Source organism: Chanodichthys erythropterus, chromosome 13, assembly GCF_024489055.1.
Source record: "Chanodichthys erythropterus isolate Z2021 chromosome 13, ASM2448905v1, whole genome shotgun sequence".
Taxonomy (NCBI): domain Eukaryota; kingdom Metazoa; phylum Chordata; class Actinopteri; order Cypriniformes; family Xenocyprididae; genus Chanodichthys; species Chanodichthys erythropterus.
The window spans coordinates 17,066,373-17,076,244 of record NC_090233.1 but is presented as its reverse complement, the minus strand read 5'-3'; positions in this window follow the sequence as shown (position 1 = coordinate 17,076,244).

Below are 9,872 nucleotides of genomic sequence, written 5' to 3'. Positions count from 1 at the left end.
CAAAGCATGGGTTCTCCCTCTGAAGAACACCACCTGGGTGCTCTTTGTGAGGAACAATCAAGCACAGGTGATCTTTGTGGGGGCATGACAGGCAAGGACATTCTCTTTCTTAAGGAGGTTTGAGACTTATGCTATTTGCACTGCTGAGGCAGATGTGAATGCCATGTCTTGGTATGAAGGTTCCTTGTGAAAGAGACAGGTACAGATATTCCCAGAGTGAACAACTTGGTCATGGGTGCTCCATGTGAAGAGCAGCTCTCTGTGGGGAGCATTTGAGCATGGGGGTTACCTGTGGGAAACACATGGATGGATGATTCCTCTGGGGAACACTTGGGCACCTGTTCTTTCTCTGAAAAATTCTTAGGCACAGGTGCTCTCTGTGGGGTCTCATCAGGCATGTGAAGAGTTTGGTTCCAAAGCGTGATAAATGCCTTTTAAAAAATAAAAAATAAAAATTGAGTTTCCGCCAAAATCAGTATTGTATCTGGTTGGTATTAAAAAGTAATGTGATATCCGTTGCGTTATTCTGCCATGTTTTCTCCCTTTATTTCCAAAACACGACAAACGCCAGTCTCTCTTCTCTGCAGAATGCGATATAAGTTTGATGACAGAAACCACACTTAGACATATGTGCTCCATGTGGGATCTCAGTAGGCTCAGATACTCCCTGTGGGGTCTCAGCAAGTAATGCACCCTGTGGGATCTTAGCAGGCACATACAACTTGCAGGGATCCGGGTGTCTTTTGAGAGGAACACTCAGGCACAGGTGCTCCAAGAGAGGAACACTTTGGCATGGGTGCTTTGGGCATGGGTGCTTCCAGCAGGGAACACTAAGATGGGTGATCCCTGAGAGGAACACTCAGACATATGTGCTCCCTGTGGGATCTCAGTAGGCATGGACACTCCTTGTAGGGTCCTAGCAAGTAGTACACCCTGTGGTTTCTTAGCAGGCACATATAAACCTTGCAGAGATGCGGGTGTCTTTTGAGAGGAATACTCAAGCACAGTTGCTCCCTGTGAGGAACACTTGGGCATGGGTGCTTCCAACAGGGAACATTCAGGTATGGGTTTTCCCTGAGAGGAACACTCAGACACATGTGCTCCCTGTGGGATCTTAGTAGGCACGAATACTCTTTGTGGAGTCCCGGCAAGTAGTGCACCCTGTGGGGTCTTAGCAGGCACACATACACCTTGCAGGGATCCGGATGCCTTTTGAGAGGAACACTCAGGCACAGGTGCTCCCTGTGAGGAACACATGGGCACGGGTGCTTCCAACAGGGAACACTCAGGTATGGGTGCTCCCTGAGAGGAACACTCAGACACATGTGTTCCCTGTGGGATCTCAGAAGGCACGGATGCTCCTTGTGGGGTCTCGGCAAGTAATGCAACCTGTGGGGTTTTAGCAGGCACATATACACCTTGCAGGGATCCGGGTGTCTTTTGAGAGGAACACTCAGGCACAGGTGCTCCCTGTGAGGAACAATTGGGCACGGGTGCTTCTAGCAAGGAACACTCAGGTATGGGTGCTCCCTGAGAGGAACACTCAAACACATGTGCTCCCTGTGGGATCTCAGTTGGTACGGATACTGCCTGTAGGGTCCTGGTGAGGGTCTCAACAGGCACTGGTACTTCTTTTAGGTAATAGATAGTTTCCCATGGGTAACAGGTGGGCACAAGGTGTCCTTGCAGGGGTCCGGTGGGCATGGGTGCTTCCCAGCAGGTATGTAGGAACCTGGTGGGAGGATGGTACACTGTGGGTAATGAGTGGGCATGAATAATCCCAGTGGGGTCCCAGTGGGCATTGGTGCTTCTTATGGGAAGCATATGGCCACATCTAGGTAATAAGTGGGCCCAGCGGGCACATGGACACCTGGTGGTAGACATGTGGCCCACATGGGCATGGATGCTTCTAGTTGGAAAGAGCTAAACATGGTTGCTCCCTTCAAGTAACAGCCAGGGACGGTTGCTGCCTGATGGAAACAGCCTACCATAGGTGCTCCTTGTTCGAAATAGGCTGGCATAGTTGGCATGCTCAGTTTGATGTTAGATGTAAGATGGGCAATCCAAAACAATTGTGAAATTGTGCTTGGCTGCTTGTCTCTGCAACACAATCTGTGAAACACTGTGAGAAAAAGAGAGAGGGAAGAAATAAGTTGAGTTAAAACACAAGCTGGTTATATTAAGGGCCTTCTGTGATCTTCAAACTGTGGTGCTCATACATGAGACACATTAAAAAAGGGTGAAGCAGTGAAATGATAAAAGATATTTTTCTACTACACATGAACATAGAAAAACACTTTAAATTCGATTAGTGAAATGCACACACACACACACACACACACACACACACACACACACACACACACACACACACAGAGACACACACAAAACATACATTACTGGTCATTCTTGACATATTGTGATGAAACCGAGCCTTGATTTTGAGACTCCATGAAAAAGGTATAATTTTATAAAAAATTTAAATAATTATAATAATATGAAATAGATAGTCTCTATGTTGTTAAAAAGGTACTGATTTACATTTAAAAACATTTTACAGTTTATAACATTTTTTTATTGCTTATAATTGATTTTTATTGCTTATAATTGTTTTTTTATTGTTTATATATAGATAGATAGATAGATAGATAGATAGATAGATAGATAGATAGATAGATAGATAGATAGATAGATAGATAGATAGATAGATAGATAGATAGATAGATAGATAGATAGATAGATAGATAGATAGATAGATAGATAAAACCACACTTATTCATGTCACTGTCAAAATGTTTAAGATGGCCAATCAAACCATAGTGTGAGCATGAATTCCATCTCAATGCTTCTCTTTTAATTCTTGAAAGGGTGTGAGGTAAGAACAAAGCTAAAACATTTGACTGATAAATGGGCTTTTTTTTTTTTTTTTTTTGACAAATTTTGCTATTTTGCTGTTTACATGATTCATGTAAGATTCGAATGTGACAAGACAAAAATATTATTTCTAAATAGTTCAGATGGATAAATTTATAATACATTCTAAATATTAAAATTTTTTGATCATTGCATTATGGAGATTTTGCATTTGGTGCATTATGTGGGTTGCATAATTAAGCCAGTTAGTAGTGAGGGCTGTCTTTATGAGAGAGTCATTGAATCATTCATTCAGTTGATTGATTCAGTAACTGTACTGTGTATTGCTTGGAGACTTGCAATGGCCGATTCTTCTTTGGTTTCATTTGAAACTGCTTTAGTTGGCAGAGCACAAACAAACAAAGTGAAAATATTGTGTCTAATATTGTGTCTAATATGACAATATTGATTTATTTGAACTATTGTATCTTGAATATTTATAACAAGCCTGCTTTGTGTGTCTATGTATCTGTGTTTTCCTACACAAATCTGTCTACATCTCCTAGATCACAGATGAAAGAGGGGATAGGAATTGGCAGCTTTGTTTTGCAAGTTTGCTTTCCCAGTACTTGTGCTGAGTCCATTCCCCTGAGAGCACTCTGACAGCATGTGCTGCCAAAAAAGCTCTTGAATGCTGCCTTACTGTCACTCTTATCTGCACCATGACATCACACAATAGAGGAAATATGACATGAGCAGATCTGAGGTCAACTGGGTGAAGATTTAGCAGGGAAGTGAACTGCTCCAGTTTCATTACTCAGTGAAGAAACAACAAAAGACTGGCTGCATGGCTAATATTTGAATCAGGTGACTCTCTCGTGTAGGGCATTGGGTCAGGGCCAGTACAAAACATAGTTTTGTGAACACACGCATGCTGTCAGTATCAGAGGTGCGATACACAGCTGTTTAGAATTATTGTGGAATTTTGTTTGGGAGAGAAAAAATGTTCTGGAAAGCAGGAAATTCTTGTTTTGCTTCTCATTGGAAACCTCGTGGTTACCCTCTCATGAGAAAGCTAGAGGTGACCCAAGAAACAGCTCTGTGAAGCTAATATGCCATACAATACTATTAACCAACTTTAAGTATGTACGATTCGGACCAGTATGAATTCAACTTCTGAGCATGATGATTCCTGAATGTATTGGTCACATAAAAAGTTTCAAATATCAAAAAAAAAAATTAGAGTAAACTTTTGCTCTAGTTAGTGTTTGACAACTGTATTTGCTAACAAGTGTCATTCAAACTCACTGTACATGAGCAGATATGTTTTCAGGTAATTTAACTCACCATAGCCTCAAGTATCATTTACAAGCCCATTTTTCTTTCTCTTTGTAGGGTTTGAACTATCATTATCCTGGTGACCAGTCCTGAGTTTTAACTACCACACAATCCTGCATAGTGATACAATGGTGCTATCATCCATATATGTTGTCAAAAAATTTTTGGCTTCAGTCTGTACCATTCACTTAAAATAATTGGAGATATTTCCAAATATAATCTATCACTAACAACCTCTGGTCTCATTGATATATCTCAGTATACTGTAGTTGATGACATACAGTATAGGGATATGCACTACTGTTCAAAAGTTTGGACATTTATGATGTCACAAAATATTTCATTTTAAATAATTGCTGTTCTTTTTACATTTTTATTCATCAAATAATCCTGAAAAAAAAAGTACCACTGTCTTCAACTGATAATAATAAGAAAAGTTTCCTGAGCACCAAATCATCATATTAGAATGATTTCTGAAGGATCATGTGACACTGTGAAACTAGAGTAATGGCCTTTCAGCTTTACCCAAATTCAGCTTTGCCATCACAGGAATAAATTACATTTTAAAATATACCAAAATATTTTTGATAATATTTCACAATATTGCTGTTTTTACTGTATTTTTGATAAAAATAAATGCAGACTTGGTATATAAGCATAAGAGACTTCTTTTAAAAATATTAAAAAATCTTACCGACCCCAAAATCTGAATGGTAATGTTAGTGTATGACTTACAGTTATTAATATATGCATGAAAATGAAACAACTCATTAAGAGTCAACTGCACAAATATTACCTTAAAGGATTAGTTCACTTTTAAATAAACTTCTCCTGATAATTTACTCACACCCATATCATCCAAGATGTCCATGTCTTTTTTCTTCAGTCGAAAAGAAATTAAAGTTTTTGATGAAAACATTCCAGGATGTTTTTCCTTATAGTAGACTTCAATGGGCACCAAACAGATGAAGGTCAAAATTAGTTTCACTGCAGCTTCAAATTATTCAACACGATCCCAGATGAGAAATAAGGGTCTTATCTAGTGAAACCATCGCTCATTTTCTGAAAAAAATGGAAAATTATATAAAATTTTTAAAGTTTTAACCTTAAATGCTCATCTAGAACTAGCTCTCTTCTTCTTCTCCTCTATTTGAATTCCAGCAGTGTAGACACTGCTAAGTGTATTACTGCCCTCCACAGGCCAATGTTTGAACTAATTGTTATATACTTGCACTACCATATTCCATATAAAAATTAGTTCAAAAATTGGCCTGTGGAGGGCAGTAATACACTTAGCAGTGTCTACACTGCTGGAATTCAAATAGAGGAGAAGAAGAAGAGAGCTAGTTCAAGATGAGCATTTAAGGTAAAAATGAGCGATGGTTTCACTAGATAAGACCCTTATTTCTCATCTGGGGTCGTGTTGAACAATTTCAAGCTGCAGTGAAACTAATTTTGACCTTCAACTGTTTTGTGCCCATTCAAGTCTACTATAAGGGAAAAAATCCTGGAATGTTTTCATCAAAAACTTTAATTTCTTTTTGACTGAATAAAGAAAGACATGGACATCTTGGATGACACGGGGGTGAGTAAATTATCAGGAAAAGTTTATTTAAAAGTGAACTAATCCTTTAAGCCCTCAGTACTCCTCTGCTTTCTTTGCTCCAGATAACACACATGTTTTTAAATTATGACTAAAGACATCATTAAAAGTTACTGAGTATAGGTAAAAGAAATCGGTACAAAACCAACCAATAACCACTGGCATCTTATTTTGTATTCTTAGCAGTGAATGTTTGTTTCTGTTATGTTTATGTTGTTGTTCTTGTTCCTCTCTCTTTACATCAAAAGCCCAGTAAATATTTCAGTTAAACTCGTTTCACTTCTGCTCCTGTCCTTCTTTTGCCTGCAAATCTGCAGTGGAGTCCGTCTGAAATGACTTATGGAGGCACCAGGAATGTGCCAGCATGGTCGATGAGACTGTTTTTATATTTTTGCCATATATGTTTTTTTGGATGCTGCCCTTAACCTTAATAATATAACCCACACTGTGGAATACACCATTAACGTTTATTTTCTTTGGCTCTTCTCTGAACTCAGGTTAGAGACTGAGGAAATACAAACCAGCTTCAGTTTTTTTAGAAAAGAGGTTAAGCTGTCTATAATTGTCCATATTTTTCTAATCAGTTCATGGCACTGTTTGAAGGAGACTGACTTAAGCATACTTTGGGGGTGAATGATGCAAAATGAAAACTTTGGAGTATTTCAAACATTGGCAGAGACTTTTGAGAGTGGAGTATTTACAGCGGGAAAAATGAAAGACATAATAGGAAACATTTGAGGCACTGAAAGAAGGCAGGCAAACACAGCAAAAAGAACTGAATGATTCTGCTATACACAGAACCTGAAGGGCTGCCCATATGTTTAAACGATTAAATGATACTTTAGGATTGACCAGGTTGCGCCTCATATGATCTTCGATGATATTAAGAGTCTATACGTCTGTGAATTAAATAACAGGCTAACATTTCGGGTAACACGTTGTAAACTTCACACTGTTTCTCTGTGTGGGCTGTGAATGTTCTCAGTGTCGTCAGCAGCAGTAGATCACTGTCAAACATAAATTGAGCACTGACCCACTGATTTGGACAGCGGCCAAATGACCCCAAAATTATCTATTGATGGACTTCTTTCTGGATGATGGTGTAATGAAATGATGGCATAAACCCTTTCCTCCTGGAGTTCATTGTTACAGTCACTACTGTCCATTCTACAGTATATTACTGTAAAATATGCTTTGTATTTACTTATACAACAGTCCAGTCTTTAAATTTGAGCTGATGACATATAGCACAACGGCACTGGGATGTTTCTTTATCCATATCCCTCTGCTTGTCTGTATTTGTGCCGTTTCAGACCAGAGAATGTGAGTGATGCAGAGCTGAAATTTTACTTCTTAATTTCACACTACTCAGTCGGCTGAAGCTTCATGCAGACCCATTCCAAACAGATCACTTTTTCAACAGTAATTAAATGTTGCGCATGTATTTTTGTGCATGAAAGAACAACGGATGGAGATAGAAATAGAGAGCGACAAAAAAGAAAAAGAATGGGTGCCTTTAAGGGATGAAGACTCCTGGCTCATCGCCCATTCTCCAATCTGCTGATGATGAGGCCTGTGATGAGGAAGGAACCGGGATCCATTTTTAGCGATGAGTTCATCCTTTACGGCAGGGGAAAAAAAGAGAAAGAGTGCAGCCATAAAAAGTGCAATCCGTGTGTTCCTGGCGCTCTGTCTGCTGGTACCTGACAGCACGTCGCATCTGCACTTATCTGAATTTAGCCATCAATCAAGGGTGAACACATACTGCTCTAGAAGACGTTAATTAAAATAATGACGGACCTTAGGGAACAGTGAGGAATGCTGAAAGTTTAATGCGTTTCTGAATGTGAACCCCTTCCTGAAGGATCTACACGTCGCCTGTTGCATTTCTGAATGAAAAAACAAGTAATAGTTTTTATAATGAGCCAAGTAATAAACTAAAACTGCAAGAAGCAATTATCAATCAAATTAACAAGCCCCTTCAGCCTTCAAGCTCAGTACCCTATTGTTCATTATTCTAAAACTGGTGTCTTTTTACTGACATTTAATTTTTAAACAAGTTCATGAACATTAATTACAATCCTTTCATGTAATGTAACTTTTCTTGTTCACTGTTATAGCGCCACCTTCTGTCCAAATGTGATGAAACTTTGAATGTTTTTCCGACTCTCTCCTCATGTTTTGGATTGTCCTCATATACCCCCTTGAGATCTTGATCAACAATTGCATGCAAAATTTCAAGCCAATTGAAGTTCCATAGTTAGAGCCATTTTAATGTTTATCATTATCGTGATTTTACCGGTTGACTGAGCTCTGATAAATGTGTTGTAATATTCTACATATAAGCAACAAATACAATTACTTTTTAATTATCCATTCATCCAGTGTCTGACAGCCAAATTGAATTCAAAGTTTATGAAAATTGCTCCAGACTTCATGGATGCCAAATTAGGTGGAGATCTGGCGAAAAAAATTAGGACTAGTCTGTAAAAGTATGTTATTTAAAAAAAAAAATCCAATATTTCAGAAAACTTTTCCAGGCAGAAAGAAATGAAAGGTATGTGGGATGCCTAGATCATGAGCCAATGAATCTGTGCGTATAAAAGACATTTGGTCTGAATTTCATGTTTCTGTCCTTAACAGTTTGTTGTGTACATAAAAATACACAATAATAATAATAATTCTAGCAAAAACAAAACAGTTCATACTTGAACCCCTAAATGTGTAAGTTTGTTCATTTCTTTATACTTCATTTACAGTGAATACACGTCCAAAAATTCATACTGAAAATCTGTTTGTTGCCACAAGGCATTTGCTTCTTGCGTCATTACAGGTGTCCTGTGGCTCTTTTCTAAGAAAGTCAAGGCTTTATTAATGTTTGTGACTAAGACACGGTGAAGTAGGCTGATGAAGTTAGAGGAGGGTGATTCCTGCCCTTACATTCCCTCCATACCGAAAGTGTTCTCCCACCCCTTCAAATCCATCTGTACACAGACACAGAACTGCAGAAACACATCCCCATCATTTCCCTACCATCCCTCTATCTGTCCAAATGTAGACTGTTTGGTCAGACAGTACGGCTCTTTACAGTACAGCTGAACAGTATGATTGCAGCACCATCTATGGGTGTGAATGAAAGCCTCTTGATAATCTTAAATATGCAATATCAGCAATTTAATGCCACCATGCACAATGTAACGATGAGTAAAGTAATTTCTTTCACAATTCACAGGGTTTCTTTTTAATTATTCATATAAAGTTAAGGGAAAAACTAATCTAAAAGTCACAAAATATCAGTTTAAAAATGTGTGGTCAAATTTGAACATACCACCTTAGTTGTCATTTTCATTTGGTTTTATATTTAACTTAATTTAAATAAAATTAATTCAAGAAAAAAAGACATTTAAATGGACAATTATGGCACTTTTTTTTGGAAAATGTCTTTAGCTACACATATTATTTATTAATTGACATATGAAAATGTTTTCAAGATATTCAGCCTCTTTAAATAGACTTAACCTCCATGTGCAAACATCCTGCTCATAGTAAAGACATCTGGATTGTGTGCGTCATCCCCGTCACTCACTTGACCTATTGCCTGTCTGTGTCTGAGACAGTGCGTCCAATGTGAGTCCTTTCCTTCACCTACAGGGTCATTAATGAGGCTGTGACTCATCAGTGCAGATCAGTTGTGTTCACTGAGCATCTGCTTTTGGGACTTCATTGCACATATAAGAGAGGCTCTCTTATGGACGGCCTTACTAACTGGGATGTAAAGTACTGTATATGCGTTCATATTTTTACATCTATAAAATACAAAGGTAGATTCTGTACTGAGTGAATGTTTTGCAGTGTCTGTGTCATTCCTACGGATCCACTATGGGGAATAACTCTTAGTACCTGGTAAACATGTTGTGGTGTAAACACTGGTGCACTGTGTCATAAAAGTATACATACAGCAAATAGTTGTACTTGTGCTGACACAGCTGCACGTATCATAGAAATATTTGGATCTGAGGCAGTGCAAGATCAAAAGCTTTCATTATATATTAGGCAAAACATGGTTTTCACTTTCCTC